At 42.7% G+C, this 19155-nt stretch overlaps 1 long non-coding RNA gene across 1 annotated transcript; it reads left to right on the forward strand.

The window, feature by feature from the left end:
- The first annotated feature begins 3720 nt into the window (after positions 1–3720).
- LOC129659548 (uncharacterized) lies at positions 3721–5451 on the forward strand. Its single transcript, XR_008718119.1, has 2 exons — positions 3721–3956; positions 5223–5451. It is a non-coding gene; the product is annotated as an uncharacterized LOC129659548 (long non-coding RNA).
- Positions 5452–19155: the final 13704 nt, after the last annotated feature.

Here is a 19155-nt window from a genome sequence, read left to right on the forward strand (position 1 = left end):
TCATCAAGAGGCTTTTTAGTTCCTCTTCACTTTCTGCCATAAGGGTGGTGTCATCTGCATATCTGAGGTTATTGATATTTCTCCCAGCAATCTTGATTCCAGCTTGTGCTTCCTCCAGCCCAGTGTTTCTCCTGATGTACTCTGCAAATAAGTTAAATAAGCAGGGTGAGAATACAGCTTTGATGTACTCCTTTCCCAATTTGGAACCAGTCTGCTGTTCTATGTCCAGTTCTAACTGTTGCTTCCAGGTTTCTCAAGAGGCAGGTCAGGTGGCCTGGTATTCCAATCTCTTTCAGAATTTTCCACAGTTTATTGTGATCCACACAGTCAAAGGCTTTGGCATAGTCAATAAAGCAGAAATAGATGTTTTTCTGGAACTCTCTTGCTTTTTTGATGATCCAACGGATGTTGGCAATTTGATCTCTGGTTGCTCTGCCTTTTCTAAATCCAGCTTGAACATCTGGAAGTTCATGGTTCATGTATTGCTAAAACCTAGCTTGGAGAATTTTGAGCATTACTTTACTAGCTCGTGAGATGAATGCAATTGTGCAGTAGCTTGAGCATTCTTTGGCATTGCCTTTCTTTGGGATTGGAATGAAAACTGACCTTTTACAGTCCTGTGGCCACTGCTGAGTTTTCCAAATTTGCTGGCATTGAGTGCAGCACTTTCACAGCATCATCTTTTAGGATTTGAAATAGCTCAACTGGAATTCCATCACCTCCACTAGCTTTGTTCGTAGTGATGCTTTCTAAGGCCCACTTGACTTCACATTCCAGGATCTGGCTCTAGGTGAGTGATCACACCATCATGATTATCTGTGTCATGAAGATCTTTTTTGTATAGTTCTGTGTTTTCTTGCCACCTCTTCTTAATATCTTCTGCTTCTGTTAGGTCCATACCATTTCTGCCCTTTACTGAGCCCATCTTTGCATGAATGTTCCCTTGGTATCTCTAATTTTCTCGAAGAAATCTCTGGTCTTTCCCATTCTGTTGTTTTTCTCTCTTTCTTTGCATTGATTGCTGAGGAAGGTTTTCTTACCTCTCCTTGCTATTCTTTGGGACTCTGTTTTCAAATTGGTATATCTCTCCTTTTCTCCTTTTCACTTCTCTTCTTTTCACAGCTATTTGTAAGGCCTCCCCAGACAGCCAGTTTGCCTTCTTGCATTTCTTTTTCTTGGGGATGGTCTTGATCCCTGTCTCCTGTACAATGTCACAAACCTCCATCCATAGTTCATCAGGCACCCTGTCTATCAGATCTAATCCCTTGAATCTATTTATACTTCCACTGTATAATCATAAGGGATTTGATTTAGGTCATACCTGAATGGTCTAGTGGTTTCCCCTACTTTGTTCAATTTAAGTCTGAATTTGGCAATAAGAAGTTCATGATCTGAGCCAGAAGCATAATGAAGGGGAAAAAATGACTGAATCAGTCTGAATAAATTGTATGATGGAATTCCTCAAGAATTTCCAGTCCAACGTGAAGTTGTGAAACCCCCTACTACAGCGTGGGCTGCTGAAAGGGCTGCTGAATTCCTCCTGTGTAAGGAGAAGTCACGGAGGAGGAAATGGCAACCTACTCCAGTATTCTTGCCTGGAGAATCCCACAGACAGAGGAGCCTGGCAGGCTACAGTCCATAGGGTGGCAAAGAGTTGGAAATGACTGAGTGACTCACACACACACACACACACACACACGAAGTCGAGGTTAATGCTTCCTGGCTGGGCTGTCTCTGTGGCTTTCCTACAAGAGAGGACAGATTAGAGAGTACAAATACCAAAGGAAGTAGAGTATTACATGATGAAGGAAGACCAGAAAAGCCCAAAGATAGCAAGCCTCCCTGGATTAGAGAGGAACTTTTATCTTTGCAGATAAACTCAGAGTTTAGGTTTGAATGTCCTGAGTCACAAAAGCGCCAACTATTCACTAACCAGCACCCCCCTGGAATCCTCTAGCTCAAAAGAGGAAGGTGGTATGAAAGGGCAGTCATGGTGTGGTCCACAATTACTGACTACAGTGGGGAATGGATGAAGCCCTTCAGGCTTTTTCAGCCTCAGTACACTTGATTTGTTCAAACTTGGTAGACTCTATTGATTTTGTTTCAGAGGAGTATGTTGATATCCATGATTGGCAGTGAAACTTTTTCATGTCTCAAACACCTTTATCTCTGTTGGATGGTAAAGGTGCTTGGGGCTTTATTATTAAGTTGGTATCACATATGACCAAATGCTCTAACAGCACCTTTAACTGTAGGAGGTACAATTATAAGAACTGAAACTAATGTTTTGATGGTAATCCAAGGCCAGGGGAAGAGGAGAAGAGAAATAGAAAGTGAAGCATAGAGTATTTTCTCAAAACGAAATGGCTACTTACAATTAAGGGGAATTAATAGAGATTAACTAGTTAAATTTTTAAGTAGGGACCCTTTGGCAATATGTCCTAAAATAAGTCACATGGGCAAGTGCTATTAAGCCTAAGTGATGGGCTAGTCTTATTAATAATAGGTCTTCAAAGGGGGGGCTTCTACTGAGAGTGAAAGTTGCTCAGTCGTGTCCAACTCTTTGTGACCCCATGGACTACAAAGTCCATGGGAATTCTCCAGGCCAGAATACTGGAATGGGTAGCCGTTCCCTTTATTCCCTTGACCAGGGGATCTTCCCAACCCAGGGATTGAACCCAGGTCTCCTGCATTGCAGGCGGTTTCTTTACAATCTGAGCCACCAGGGGAGCCCTGAGAGTATCCATTCTAAATTGTCCCCAGACCTTTCAGGAATTTTCATGGGGCAATTGGGCCACCAAGAAGCCATTTGAAAAGGGTATGAAACCAAAAATTAATATTTAAAGTGGAACTGTGCTTTTTCTTTGAAACTCCCTATTCCAGACTTGTCACCCTGGGGAGATGGTGGGGTGGGTCCCTGGCACTATTGCACTGAGTGTACGCGCATCATCAGCGTGTGATTTTCTCTAAGAAATCAGAATCTTCAAACTGAACACAGTGAAGTGTGTTCTAGGGATTCTTCAAAGCATTGCCACTCATAAGGGCAACTCTTTAAAGATAGTGGAAATAAAGGAAAGGACACAGATTTCCTCAATAAGGATCAAAGCGTTTTGATTGCAATCCTGTTAAACTCTCCGGTGCTAATTACTGCCTGGATGTCTTCAGCCGCGAAGCCCCTGAAGTTTGCCAGCTTGAGTGTGAGGTACTCCATTTTAATGTTTCAAAACCTCTTAAATAACCACAAAAGCAACTGTTTATCTCAATCTTCCCTTCAAACACCTGCTTACTGATACTTGATTGTGTGTTTGAGGCTTGTGATTGAGTCTAACACCTGGCTGATGAGGCTGACGTTCAGTCATGTTTTGAAATGCAATCTTACTATTTCGTGCGTCGTTCCAGACTGCAGTGCATACCTCCAAACTCTTGTTTTTAAAAGATAACTGTTAGAGAGTAAAAGCTTGTTTTCACTGAAGAGGTAATGAACTTTAAAACGCTTGCAGTCTGATGCGGCTTTGTTCTTTAAAACAGTGGGTTTCAAAGTGTGGTGCTGGTGATGGGGGTGGGTGAAGGGGGAAGGGGACCTACCTTGAATTCCTACAAGACTTACTGAATCAGAATCTCTGTGGTGGGGCCCTGGATTGACATTTTGAACTCATTCCCTATGTTGAGAAATGCTGCTTTAAGAGAAGGAAGCTTTCAACTGGGTCCTCAGTAGGAGCTTTCTGGGTAGAAACTTCTGGTTCTTTACCTGTGAAATGTCTCTGAACTAGAGCTAAGGGGTTTCTGGCTGTTCCCTTGGAGAGTGCCGAGCGTGCATGGGAGCCCTCGCCTTGCTGCTTGATGGGCAGTGGCCTTGTGCTCAAGGGTCTGAGAGGAGAGGAGATGTGCCCTTGGGCCTGTGATGGGCACCTGCTTCCCCCTTTCGTTTATGAATGAGACAACAGAGGCCAAGAAAAGTAAGAGGGCTGACTGAAGGTCACTCAGGGCAGAGGTGAGGTAGAGCCTGGGATCACTATCCCTGCCCCTTGTTCCCAGGCCATGGAGTGAGGCCTCTGTAAGAGGCTGGGCCCCTCCAGCACCCCTCCCCATCCTTTCCCCCAGCTCAGTGCCCAGGAAGCTGACCTGCTTAGCCCACCACTGGAGCATCCTACTCCCTGTCTTCTGGCTGGGTTTGGGAGACAGAAAAGAGCCTGTGGATGGATGTGTGATGGGCTGGCCTGAGGGCACCCGTCAGTCTGGAGAAGGGAAGAGCCTGTCCAGCCCTCCCAGTTTGCCCAGACTGAAGGGTTTCCCAGGACTTGGGACTTTCAGTGCTAAAATCTGGACAGTTCCAGGCAAACCAGAGTGGAGGAACACCTTTAAAATTTAACTAGAGAAATGCTTGAGCAGGCTCAGGGCTGTGGTTAATAATCATGGAGGTGTAATTTTTGTTACCATTTAAAAAATAGCCACATACTTAATTTTTTTTTAATTAAAAAATGAAAGTCTGACCTCTTCTTAATCATCAGGGATGGGGGCACAGTTCTTGAGGTGCTAGCCGACTGTCTTCTGCCTTTGTCTGGTAAAGTAGTAAAGTCATTCTTTCCCTCTCCTCCATAAAAAAGAGAGAGTCTGTAATGGAAAATTAAAACATTTTAAAGGGGTATGTTGCTAAGTTAGTCTTTCCCACTCTTGACCTCTGTCAGTTTTCTTTTCAGAGGCAGTTGTGGCCAGTTTCTTTGTGTATACTTCCAAAGGTATTTTATGCACATTTAAGGGCATAAATGTATCATGTGAAACATCCAAATGGTAGCATATTGTGTTCTTTACCTTGCTTTTCTTACTTAACAGATTTGAGATTGTTCTTCAATAGGTAACAGCTGCCACACTCTTGTAGGGGTTGTATAGTATTCCTTCATCTGGATTTATTGTCTTTTATAAATGTATCAAGCCACCTATTAATAGGCTTTCAGTTTGCTTCTAATTAAGTGCTATTATTAATACAAATAATGCTGCAATGAATATCCTCAAATGTCTGGGTCAAAGGGAATGTGTATTTAAAACAATGAAGTGTTGGTTGCTCAGTCACGTCTGACTCTTTGTGACCCCATGGACTGTGGTCCTCCATGTTCCTCTCCTCACAGAATTCTCTAGGCAAGAATACCTGAGTGGGTAGCCATTTACTTCTCCAGGGGATCTTCCTGACCCAGGGATCAAACTCGCATCTTCTGTGTCTCCTGCAGGCAGATTCTTTACCCACTGAGCCATCAGGGAAGCCAAGGCTGAACCAATTTACACTGCTCCCATCAGTACAGATGATGGACATGAGTCAATGGACATGCGTTTGAGCAAGCTCTGGGAGATGGTGAAGGACAGGGAAGCCTGGCATGCTGCAGTCCATGGGATCGAAAAGAGTCAGACACGACTGAGCAACTGAACGACAGCATCAGTACAGAAAAGTGCCAGAAGGGCCTCCTGCAATTCAGCCATGGTCAAGGCTTGGTTAAGCAAATATTAATTTTTGCTCGTAAGTCAGATCTTCTCCATTTTACTTCCTTACTGGTCTCTTTCCGGCTACCCAGGCAAAGCTATCCTCTCGCCAGAACCATTTCCTGCCTCTTTTGCTGAGTCAGCTCATTAGCTTTAATTGTCTTCAAAATGATCTCCAGCTGTGTCATTCTTTCCAGACCTGCAGAGTTTTGGGAAATGCTGTCAAAGCCTAGGGGTGTGTCTGGAGGGGTAGAGCGAGGTCTGTGCAACTGGTAGCCAGAGTTGGCAACTGGAGAGTAAATCAGCATTTTTTTTTTTTTTTTTTTTTGCTCTGAAAATAGGTCAGATCCACAAAGGCAGTGAGGAGCCACAGAGCTTCATGCCAGGGCAGTCATTCCAGGGTTCAGGCTTGTTTTTTAACATCCAGAACTACATGTGGGTGCGTGGGACATGCTTGTGGGACAGTTGGATTTCCTGATCCCAACGTATACCATCCCCACCTCTCATCTCCACATATTCTATGTATGTGGAGAACTAGAGGTAACCCTCTCAGATCTTCTCCCATCAGTAGTGTGTGTGTGAGAGGGGGGCAGGGGGATCAGATCATATCAGAATTTGAGAGCTAGCTGTTAAGTTTTTAGGAATTTTGTAGGCTGCTTGTTAAATATAGCCATCATTAAAAATTACCTAAGTGTAAAAGTAAGTGTATTAAAAACAAAGGTGATACTCAAAACACATGACTACCTAATTATTACACACATTTTATTTGTGCTTTTGAGTTTTTTAAGGTGATTGTATCTGTTGACAAAAAGTTAATCAATAGTTGATCTATCTAAGAAAGAAATGGAAAATTTTGTTCAAGCCAAACAGGATTATAACCTGGGAATAGCCTCTCAGAAAACTCAGAACAGTTTCACTTGCTAAAAGGCTAAAGCACAGTTCTATAACTTTTTGAGACAGAGTGCCCTAGGTATATTAAATGACAGATTATTGACAGTTAGCACAGTCCAGATTTACGAGACAAAGCAAGTAGTGAGTCATGGGTCATTATGACTCTCTTCACAAGATTTAGAAGGAAGGCTATCTCCTGAGCAGTTGTGAGGCTTATGAGATGAAGAAACAATGTTGTCTCCTAGGGAGGTCTGGTTAATGCAGATAGTAAAGAGGAAGGAGGAGGCCCAAACAGGCAAAGAAAACTTTTATGTTTCTTGTCTTTTTCTTGTCTTGCTATCAAATACGAATTTTACTTCATTATCTCGCCACAGTGGAAATACTATGTAATAGCTTACTGTGTTTCTCCTCTACTTGGCGGTTGGTGGTGTCATGTTGGTAGCTTGAAATTGTCCACATCAGGAATATGTATGCCAAGGAAACTGGCAAGTGCTATATAAATCAGTGCATGATTTATTGTTTTGTTGCTTGTCTAGATTTAAGAAAGTCAAGGAGAAAATATTAATAATGCAGATTAAACTTTAAAGTCTGAAATGACTAGAGGTGAAGAGGATTTAGCTCAAAGAACACAGTTTGTACAAGAGTGAATTTATCAGTGGGTGTTATATGTAATGACAATACATTTATTGGGAAAAGAGCAGACTGAAATGCAACTCCATTTGTCAGATCATGGTTCAAATTCAACTGTGGTTTGACTACAGATTCAAGAGCATCTTGGGAGGAAAAATCAACTGTATAGGGTCTGTAGTAAAGACAGTTGTGTATTTCATCACTATCTGTAAATCGTGTATTATAAATATACATGATGTATATCAGTAAAATTTACAGTAGCCTTATGTGTGTATAAGATTATACACTTATAGATTCACTTTTTTTTGGAGAGCAGTTTTTTAAGTATTTACCTACACACCACCATCTCCAGCTTCAGAATTCTGTGACAATACCTTAAGTTTATGCGGTTATCTCAAAAGAAATCCTGCCATTTTCATTAGTCCCCTTTCCATGCAGTGGGGATAAGATGCTGTTTGGCTCCCTTCCCAAGCAGTAAACCTGAGGCTGAAGAGTGCCTTCACCTGGACCTCTGTGTTGACTAAGATGGGGAAATAGGCCGGGTGCTGGGGAGCAGGCTGGCTTGGAGCCAGGCCCTTTCTGCTGAACCTTCTTTCTGTTCAACGGCCAGAAGTTTTTGGCATTGTCCTAACTCAGGGGTTGGCAACCCTTCTGAATTAGCAAGCCAAGTCCTCATTTATTCACTCTAAGGTGGCGTGTGCCAGGAATACATTCTAACTTTTAAAAGTTCTCCCTGTTAATCCAGATTCTGGCCAAAGTCACTGTACAGAAGAATTCTTTTATTAAGAGAAAGCCCATGGAAACAGAAGACCCAAAATATGCAACATCTTTAAACTTTTGACGTGAACTGTTGTCATTTTGTTCCCCACTTGAGGGAGATTTTCATCTTGCCCCATGTGACTTGAGCAGAAGAGCACGTTCCTTGCATTAATGCCCCAAGTCAATGCTTCAGGGCCTCCGAGAATTGGGCTGGCAATTCAAGGGCCGGAGTGAATGGTAGGTGTCAGGGCTGCCCCTGGGCATGTATCTGGGATTGGGGCAGAGGAGCTTGTGATATGTCTTTTACTTGGTATGTCACCCAGAATTCATCAAGGCAATCAAGAGCTACTACTTCTGCTTGTGTGAAGGTTAGAGAGACTTACTCTACAGATCAAGACCCTTCAGAACCAAGTTTGAAAAGCAGGCTTGAACAAGAGACTGGGTTTTAGCTAGGACCTCAACCCCAATCACATTCCAAACTACAGCCTGGCGAAGCCCCTGCAACTGCTTTTTGCCATCACTGAACACTGGGCATCTCTGCTTGGACCAGCTCTGCTGCTGGCCCAGGGCACTGGATGTCTTCGCCCCTGGAAACTCTTTTTGTTGTGTGGTACTTAGGCATGACTCAGAGCACATGCGAGTCTAGGCCCCTTGCCTTTACTGAGTTGCAAGGGAGCCTGGGGGAAGTTATTTGGCTTTTTTCAGGATCTGTGGTGAGAAGGCTCTGCTCTCTACTGGAAAGCACAAGGGGAATGTGCTACAGACAGAGGGCAGGGATTGGCTGCTGGGTAGCCAAGGCCACATGCTCTGCAGGTTTATATGCTCTCATGTGTCCCCTGGAATGCACTCAGCTTTTGCTTCATGGGACCACTATGTACTGTGCCTCCTCTTTAAGCAGGATGGTCTGGGATCCCCTTGTCTTCTTCTGTATGCTCAAGGGTGAGTTTGGAAGAGATACTAGTGCAATCCTGTTTCTGTTGAGTACTCTCTTGTCCATCTTGGGACAGCACCCCCCCCCCCCATGCTGTTCTGGGTCACCATGCTTCCCCTGCCCCATCACTCAGCCTATAGTGGGTCTGTTTTCTTGGGCTCCAAAATCACTGCAGATGGTGACTGCAGCCATGAAGTTAAAAGACACTTACTCCTTGGATGTAAAAAGCTATGACAAACCTAGACAGAGTATTAAAAAGAAGAGACATTACTTTGCCAACAAAGGTCCATTAGTTCCCTGGTGGCTCAGACAATTAAGAATCCACCTGCAATGCCAGAGAGCTAGGTTCGATCCCTGGGTCAGGAAGATCCCCTGGAGAAGGGAATTGGCTACTCACTCCATGACAGTCCATGGGGTCACAAAGAGTCGGACACAACTGAATGACTAATAGAACACATTTTTGGGGGCTTCCATGGTGGCTTGGACAGTAAAGAATCTGCCTGCAATTCAGGAGACCCAGGTTCAATCCTTGGGTCAGGAAGATCCCCTGGAGAAGGGAATGGCAACCCACTCTAGTATTCTTGCCTGGAGAATTCTATTTTCATGAGGATGAACTCATTTTATTGGCTGAGCTGCCCCCTGAAATAGCTATGATTATCCCCATTATGGAGTCAAGCCACTGAGGCCCAAAGGGCTCGAGGTTGCATAGCTACTGAGGGGCAGGGTTGGACTTGGCCCCAGTTTTCCTTACGCCTCCCTTGCTGCTCTGTGGACAGCATCGTGGTAGTGTGGTCATACCTGATGACAATGGCATGTGCTGCTATGATGAAGCCAATTACCCAAGAGCCAGGATCCTTGCTGGCCAGTCCTGCCCGCTCTGGGTTAGCAGACCGCTGCAGAGCTCTGTCTTGCCTTTTGAGCCAGATTGGGTGAGTCTGGATCCCCTGAAGGTGGCAAGGAGCTCTCAGCAAGAACAGTCCTGGATTGATTTCCAGCCCCACCTGGCCTATAGCTTTCTCATTCACTCTCTACCCGGGATATCTCTCCTTCCCTGCTGGTCGTGGAACCTCTCAGAGGCAAGGCAAGAGCATTTGATGAAGTGGTCACAACCCTCCAAGAGGAGGCCAGGGGGAGGAGTTCACAACCACCCTGACCCTGAGGTTTGGGAGACAAATGACTTCTGTGTCAGACAAATGGGAGAGTCAAGTTATTCCAGCCTGATGAGGTTACAGCTCAGAGGATCACAAGGAATCAATTCCTCTAGAAGAGGAAAAAAAACAGCTGGCGCAGGAACCCTGCAGGGCCCTTTGCTGAAGGTAACGCGGGGTCACAAGCTGGAAGATTCCAGGGGATGACGGGGTGGGCGAGAGGAGACTGGCATGTGAAACAAGCCCAAGATACAGTAGTGATGGGCCCGGGCAAGTCAGGAAGGTTCACAGACGGAAGCAAGACTGATGACTGAGAGGCACCAGCTTCGGGGTCTCGTCTGTCTGTCCAGACACAGCAAAGGAGAGACTGGAGGAGTTTGGACTCTCAAAGGGGAGCAGTAGAAAGACAGAGGGGGCCAGGGAGAGGTAAGAGAAGACACTGAGGCACTTCCCTTGGTCCCAAAATTTAAGGAGCCCTGAATCTCAGAACTCAAGATGAACAGTATTTCAAGGTAATATTTTGATTTACAGAAATCAAAATTAATGCAGATACAATCTGTGGTGAACAAAATACCAAAATTTTAAAGAAAGGCTGGACAGTAACAGTGCTGTATGGAGCATGTTGGAGTCTTAGGAAGAAGGACAAATCAATAATATTGGTCCTGTCTTTGAAATTTTGCCATTTTGTCCATCATGTATTTTTTTTTTTTTTGCATTTTTCCATTTTTTTTTGTTTTGATGAAGCATATGTAACACAAAATGTACCATTTAAACCATTTTCACGTGTACAGTTCAGTGGTATTGAATGCATTCACTGTGAATGCAACCACCGTGATCTCTAGAACATTCTTCATTTTCCCAAACTGAAATTCTGTATCATAAACACTAATTCCCCATCCTCCTCCCCTTGCAGCCACTGTTCTGCTTTCTGTCTCTAGCACTAGACTGCTCCTGGTCTCCTTCAGTGGAATCCCACAGTATATGTCTTTTATGACTAGCTTATTTTATTTAGCATAATGTTCTCAAGGTTCGTCCATGTTGTAGCAAGTGTCAGAATTCAGTTCAGTTCAGTCGCTCAGTTGTGTCTGACGCTTTGCGACCCCATGGACTGCAGCATGCCAGGCCTCCCTGTCCATCGCCAACTCCTGGAGTTCACTCAAACCCATGTCCACTGAGTCAGTGATACCATCCAACCATCTCATCCTCTTTTGTCCCCTTCTCCTCCTGCCCCCAATCCCTCCCAGCATCAGGGTCTTTTCCAATGAGTCAACTCTTTGCATGAGGTGGCCAAAGTATTGGAGTTTCAGCTTTAGCATCAGTCCTTCCAATGAACACCCAGGACTGGTCGGTCTCCTTTAGGATGGACTGGTTGGATCTCCTTGCAGTCCAAGGGACTCTCAAGAGTCTCCTCCAACGCCACAGTTCAAAAGCATCAATTCTTTGGCACTCAGCTTTCTTTATAGTCCAACTCTCACATCCATACATGACTCCTGGAAAAACCACAGCTTTGACTAGATGAACCTTTTTTGGAAAAGTAATGTCTCTGCTTTTTAATATGCTGTCTAGGTTGGTCATAACTTTCCTTCCAAGGAGTAAGCGTCTTTTAATTTCATGGCTGCAGTCACCACCTGCAGTGATTTTGGAGCCCAGAAAAATAGTCTGACACTGTTTCCCCATCTATTTCACATGAAGTGATGAGAACAGATGCCATGATCTTAGTTTTCTGAATGTTGAGCTTTAAGCCAACTTTTTCATTCTCCTTTTTCACTTTCATCAAGAGGCTCTTAGTTCTTTGCTTTCTGCCATAAGGGTGGTGTCATCTGCATATCTGAGGTTATTGATATTTCTCCGGGCAATCTTGATTCCAGCTTGTGCTTCCTCCAGCCCAGCGTTTCTTATGATGTACTCTGCATATAAATTAAATAAGCAGGATGACAATATTCAGCGTTGATGTACTCCTTTCCTGATTTGGAACCAGTCTGTTATTCCATGTCCAGTTCTAACTGTTGCTTCCTGACCTGCATACAGATTTCTCAGGAGGCAGGTAAGGTAGTCTGATATTCCCATCTCTTGAAGACTTTTCCACAGTTTATTGTGATCTGCATAGTCAATACAGCAGAAATAGATGTTTTTTTCTGGAACTCTCTTGCTTTTTCAATGATCCAATGGATGTTGGCAATTTGATCTCTGGTTCCTCTGCCTTTTCTAAATCCAGCTTGAACGCCTGGAAGTTCATGGTTTACGTACTGTTGAAACCTGGCTTGGAGAATTTTGAGCATTACTTTACTAGTGTGTGAGATGAGCGCAATTGTGTGGTAGTTTGAGCATTCTTTGACATTGCCTTTCTTTGGGATTGGAATGAAAACTGACCTTTTCCAGTCTTGTGGGCACTGCTGAGTTTTCCAAATTTGCTGGCATATTGAGTGAAGCACCTTCACAGCATCATCTTTTAGGATTTGAAATAGCTCAACTGGAATTCCATCACCTCCACTAGCTTTGTTCGTAGTGATGCTTCCTAAGGCCCACTTGACTTCGCATTCCAAGAAGTCTGGCTCTAGATTGATGATCACACCATCGTGATTATCTGGGTCATGAAGATCTTTTTTGTATAGTTCTTCTGTGTATTCTGTGTCAGAGTTTCCTTCCTTAAAAACATTTTTTTTTAAATTAATTTATGTTTGGCTGCACTGTGTCTTCATTGGTATGCATAGATTTTCTCTAGTTGTGGCTAGCGGGGGCTACTCTCCAGTTGCACTGTTGGGCTTCGAACTGTGATAGTACAGGCCCTAGGCACATGGGCTCAGTACTTGTGTTGCATGGGCTTAGTAGCCCTGTGGCATGTGGTATCTTCCTGGACCAGAGATCAAACCCATTGTCCCCTGCATTGGCAGGTGGATTTTTAACCATTGGACCACCAGGGAAGTCCCAGAATTCCCTTCATTTTAAAGGCTTAATAATATTCCATTTTGTGTATATACCACATTTTTATTATTCATTCATCCATTTGGGTTGTTTCTACCTCAGCTATTATGAACAGTGCTGTGATGAATATGGGGATATGAGTATTCAAGTCTCTGTTTTAATTCCTTTTGTGTATACCCAGAAGTGGAATTACTGAATGATATAGTAATTCTATGTTTAATTTTTTCACGAACCACTAAATTATTCCTACAGTAGATTTTGCATGAATTTCACTTTTTTTTAAAATATTGCATTAGAATTTTATTTATCTGAAGTACAGAATTTTTCAGGACTTGTTTCAGTCTAGTCCTGGCCCTAGAAACACAATCCTAATTCCCAGCTATTCATCCATGGCACTGAATGGAGCCACAGAGCTCTTTTCCAGAACTGTGGAAGGACCCTCGGCTGGCCTGTCATTTAGTGTTTTGCCCTTATTTGGGAAGATGGTGCTTTGGGTTGTTTTTCTGGCTGTGAGACCAGGTAACCTAGACCCAGCTGTTACCTTGCAACACTGGCATAGATCTGTGAAGGTTGGCCAGCGTTGGGGTGTGGTCTGTGACAAAGAGATATCATTCCACTAGATGGGATCCTAATTGTTCTGAGCAGGAATTGTGCCTGCTGGCACTCCTGATCCTAAATTTCATTAGCAGCACTTAATTCTACATGGTCCCCGTGGTTTTCTTATCTTTTCAAGTGAGTTTCTCTTTCATTAAATATACTGACAATGTTTTGATCACTTTCTCCAATCTTTTTATTTATTTTTTTGTTAAAAAGTTTCTGTTTTATATAGAAGTATAGTTAATTACCAATAATTTCTAATGTTGTGTTAGTTTCAGGTACACAGCAAAGTGATTCAGTTCAACATTCAGTTATATCTGTATCTATTCTTTTTCAAATTCTTTTCCCAGTTAGGTTATTACAGAGTGTTGAGCAGTTCCCTGTGCTGTATAGTAGGATGTGGTTGGTTATCTATTAAATATAGTGGTGCGTACATGTCAGTCCCAAACTCCCAATCTATCCCTCCCCCTGCCACCAGCCCTTCCTCCCCTGGTAACCATATATTTGTTTTCTAAGTCTCTGAGTCTGTTTTATAAATAAGTTCATTTGTATCATTTTTTTCTAGATTTCTCCAGTTGTTTTGTTTTGCTTCCATTATTGGTAAAAAGAGCAGCCTCTCCCAGGAATAAAACATGACCTGTGTTCTAGCACACCACCATTGGATGGCCCGAGCACATTCTGGAACTACAGAAAGAAAAGTTTATCTGAGAAATAAAATGGCTGTTTTCATCATTCCCGAGAGGAACGTGGACATGCTCACTGATGTCCATGATCCCCAAGTCCCCTGGGAACAGATGGTGCTTTAGGAAGCTCCAGACAGGTGCTCACCATTTGCTTCTTGGGAGTTCTTCCCAACAGCGCAACTCACTCTTTGACTCTTTGTCTTATTAGAGTAAATGTGGGGTTTCTAGGTAGCAGTTTCCATCCCCATTTTGAGAGGTCCCTTATCCCCTCAGTGTGCTTCATGAAGGCTGGTGGACGGTCTCCTTTGTCCTGTGCTCATGCCAGGGCTTGCTTACTCCTCATCTCCCACCCAGTGGCTTTCTTTTTGTCTCTCACTTGGTTGAAAACTGGGTGGTGGTTGTTGTTCAGTTGCTAAGTTGTGTCTGACTCTTTGCAACCCCCATGGACTGCCACACGCCAGCCTTCCCTGTCCTTCATGATCTCCTGGAGTCTGTCACTGTTTCCATTTTTTTTCCCCTATCTATTGGCCAGGAAGTGATGTGATTGGATGCTGTAATCTTAGTTTTTTGAATGTTGAGCTCTAAGCCTGCTTTTTTACTCTTCTCTTTCATTTTCATCAAGAGGCTCTTTAGTTTCTCTTATCTTTTTGCCATTAGAGTAATGCAATCTACATATGTGAAGTTACTGATACTTCTCCTAGCAATCTTGATTCCAGCTTGTGATTCATCTAGCTTGGCATTTCACATGATGTGCTGTGCATACAAGTTAAATAAGCAGGGTGACAACATATAGCCTTGACATACTCCTTTCCCAATTTTGAAACAGTCTGTTGTTTCATGTCTGGTTCTAAACTATTGCTTCTTGACCTGCATACAGGTTTCTCAGGAAGCAGATGAGGTGGTCTGGTATTCCCATATCTTTAAGAATTTTCCACAGTTTATTGTGATCCACACAGTCAAAAGCTTTAGCATAGTCAATGAAGCAGAAGTAGATGTTTTTCTGGAATTTCATTGCTTTCTCTATGATCCAATGAATGTTAGCAATTTGGTCTTTGGTTCCTCTGCTTTTTCTAAGCCCATCTTGTACACCTGGAAGTTCTTGGTTCACGTACTGTTGAAGCCTGAAAGTAAAAATCACTTAGTTGTGTCCGACTCTTTGCAACCCCATGGACTATATAGTCCATGGAATTCTCCAGGCCAGAATACTAGAGTGGGTAGCCATTCCCTTCTCCAGGGGATCTTCCCAACCCACGGATTGAATGCATGTCTCCGGCATTTCAGGCAGATTCTTTACCAGCTGAGCCACAAGGGAAGCCCAAGAATACTGGAGTGGGTAGCCTATCCCTTCTCTAGCAGATCTTCCCAACCCAGGAAAATCGCTTGTATTGCATGTGGATTCTTTACCAACTGAGCTATCATGGAAGGATTTTGAGCATTACCTTGCTAGCATGTGAAATAAGCACAATTGTACAGTAGTTAAACTGGATAGGGAATGGATATGAGTGCACTGAATGACATTGTCTCATTGACTTGAGGGTGGCCAAATATGAGCCAATCAATAGCTTTGTGCCTCAGTTTCTCCAATGGTTCAGCATCAACATCCAACTTCTTACCACCTTTGTCTCTATAGGGAACAGTACCTTTGATATAAGAGTAGGGGATGCTGATTAAATATAAGAGTGTATGTAGGCTTTCCTGGTGGCTTAGACGGTAAAGAACTTGCTGCAGTGCAGGAGACCCAGGTTCAGTCCCTGGGTCAGGAAGATCCCCTGGAGAAGGGAATTGGCTACCGACTCCATTATTCTTGCCTGGAGAATTCCGAGGACAGAGGAGCCTGGCAGGCTACAGTCCATGGGGTCATAAAGAGTCAGACGTGACTCAGGGACTAACGGTTTCACTTTCGTGCCTGGCTGACTGCATGTATTAACTACAAATAATGATGGACCTCTTACTATGCACCAGCATCCTTCTAGACACAAAAGATAGAGAATCGTTTAAACATGGCTAGGGTACAGTTGGGAATGTAGACAAGTAAAAAGATGTGATGAGAGTATATGTTTGAATAGTGGCTGCTACAGCTCAACAAATGGTGGTTCTTATTTCTATACTCCTCCCCGTATTCCCATCATCATCTCCATGCACTGTGCTAGGCTTGGGGATACAAAGATGAAGAAGCTGTAATTCCTTCCCTTAATTTGCTGATGATCTAGAGGGTAAGGTAGAATAACAATAACAAATTGTGAATAACAATTTGTGTGTATGAGTTTAAGGCTGTTTTACCCATCTGCCTTCTCAGTTGCTCCACTCAATAACCTTTTTATAGATTGCAAAACAAAAGCTCTTAGCAGTCACGTGATTTCTTTCAGACATACCAATAGTAAAAGCAAAACCAGAATTCAAGCCCAGGACATTTTGGTGCCAAAGTCTGAGCTGATCCGTCTTAACAGAGTTGATGGTCAATGTCTGTCAAATGAATATTCATTCATGGAATGTATGTGAATATTTCCATAACAGGCAGAGCAGGGTACACAGTTCAGTTCAGTTCAGTTGCTCAGTCATGTCCGACTCTTTGCGACCCCATGAATCACAGCACACCAGGCCTCCCTGTCCATCACCAACTCTTGGAGTTCACTCAAACTCATGTCCATCAAGTTGGTGATGCCATCCAGCCATCTCATCCTCTGTCATCCCCTTCTCCTCCTGCCCCCAATCCCTCCCAGCATTGGGTCTTTTCCAATGAGCCAACTTTTCGCATGAGGTGGCCAAAGTACTGGAGTTTCAGCTTTAGCATCATTCCTTCCAAAGAAATCCCAGGGCTGATCTCCTTTAGGATGGACTGGTTGGATCTCCTTGCAGTCCAAGGGACTCTCAAGAGTCTTCTCCAACACCACACTTCAAAAGCATCAATTCTTCGGCGCTCAGCTTCCTTCACAGTCCAACTCTCATATCCATACATGACCACTGGAAAAACCATAGCCTTGACTAGACGGACCTTTGTTGGTAAATTAATGTCTCTGCTTTTGAATATGCTATCTAGGTTGGTCATAACTTTCCTTCCAAGGAGTAAGCGTCTTTTAATTTCATGGCTGCAGTCACCATCTGCAGTGATTTTGGAGCCCAAAAAGATAAAGTCTGACACTGTTTCCACTGTTTCCCCATCTGTTTCCCATGAAGTGATGGGACCAGGGTACACAAGAGGTGCTTAAAAGATTTTAAAAGAATATCTGGATTTTTCCCTCCTGCAATGTGTGTATAAAGGAAAGGGAGAGAAAACAGCAGCTAAAAACTATATTCTGTGAATCAGTAGCAGGGAAAGACATAGACTCAAAGGCTCCAGATTTTGCAAAGAATCAAATTGCCAGATGATGATTTCAGAACTGACAGTTGAGAACTGTTTCCTTCTATTTGGATGGTTTGAGTCTATTGTCCTTACTTTTACCTTATACCCTACAAGATAATCACCTCCTCTTTGTTTTGTATTAAGGACTTGTATTTGGGTGAGTGACAGGGAAGCCGAGGTGGGCAGACAGCAGAGAGGCAAGGATAGGAAAGAGCTGGTGGTTCCTTTCCTTTCTTAAGAGTATTTGATGAAAGCTTTGCACCCTCTTGCTGTCATGTCTGTCCAGGGCCTCATAAAATAGGTTAGCAAATTCTGAAGTAACAGTTTTTCCACTCAAAGGAAGATTGCTTTTTTTATATTGTAAAAAATAACCCATGTTCCTTGAAAAAAAAAAAAAAGACAAAGAGAGGTATAAAGAAAACAAATATCATTTCTTATTCTGTTGCCATGAGACATAGACATACCATACCCACACATATTATAAAAATGGAATCATACTGGTAATAGATACCACTTGGGTGCATGCTTGCATATGTGTACAATAATTTTTCTTATGATGGGAACATCCCAATAATCAGTGTTGGGTGAGTCTCATATAAACATAAAATAACATGTTTATGTTATTTGATGAACCAAAGCTGATTGGTTTTGATACAGGCATCTCAGCCAATCTAGACCAACTTTAAAAATTTGGAAATTTTTTTCTGCTTAGGTCTCTGAAACTATGCGGGTTTCTGACCTTTCTTTGTTTTCATTTGTCTTATTCTTTCTTCATCCGTGAAATAGCCCAGCATATTTCCAGTAAATTCCCTTCTCCCTCATCATGCCTCCTCCCATCACTTCCCCTTCCCTTCCTTCTTCTGTCTCTCAGCTTATGCTGCTAGAATCAGCTCCTCTTGCTTACAACCTGAAGAAATTTAATAAATACAACATTATATTGGCTGCTCTGTAACGTTTTGCACTTAATAACATGTTATAGGCATTTTCCCATGTCAATAAATGTAAAGCCAAAGATTCATGTGTAATGGCAGCGTGGTGTTCCCCTATATAGATGTACCACAACTTGTGGAACTAAAATGAAAGTTTTCAGCTGTCAATTCTGAATTTATTATCTAGGGACTAAAACTTACTATTTTGGCTTTTATAGATATCCTGCAACAAACATTATTGTATATGCATCTGTTTGTACTTATTTCATTATTTATTTCCTTATGACAAATTCCAGAAATGAAAGGGTTTTTACATTTTCAAATATTATACATATTACCAGATTGCTCTCCGGAAAAGTTGCACCAGTTTACGTTACCAATAAGAGAATTTGAGCAACCAGAGTAGGTACCACAAGTCTTCCCATGTATTGATAAGCTTTTGAGAGATTACTCAAAAGATGGCAATATGATTCATACTTTGTGTACAATTGTACTCCTGAAGAAGTTTCAAGGAGAACAAGCAGCTATAAAGAAGATTCAAAACGCACCCCAAATCCACTATCAGTTTGGGTCAACTTCCTGTCCAATATCTCTTTATGCACAGACAAATAGAATATATATGTAATTTTAGATAAATAGGAAATTATCTTTAAGAAATAAAATACAGAAAACATAAGAAACAGTCCGTGTAGATAACCGTTCCCAACCCTTCTCTCTCATCGGCGGTAGCCACTATCTTCACTGCGGTATTTATGCATCTAATGCTGGTTTCTAAACCATAATTATACGTGTATAACCATAAATAATATATGCTGTTATTTTACCTATTTAAAAACTTCTTTATATAAATTATATG

The sequence above is a fragment of the Bubalus kerabau genome, chromosome 8 (genome assembly GCF_029407905.1).
Source record: "Bubalus kerabau isolate K-KA32 ecotype Philippines breed swamp buffalo chromosome 8, PCC_UOA_SB_1v2, whole genome shotgun sequence".
Lineage (NCBI taxonomy): Eukaryota > Metazoa > Chordata > Mammalia > Artiodactyla > Bovidae > Bubalus > Bubalus kerabau.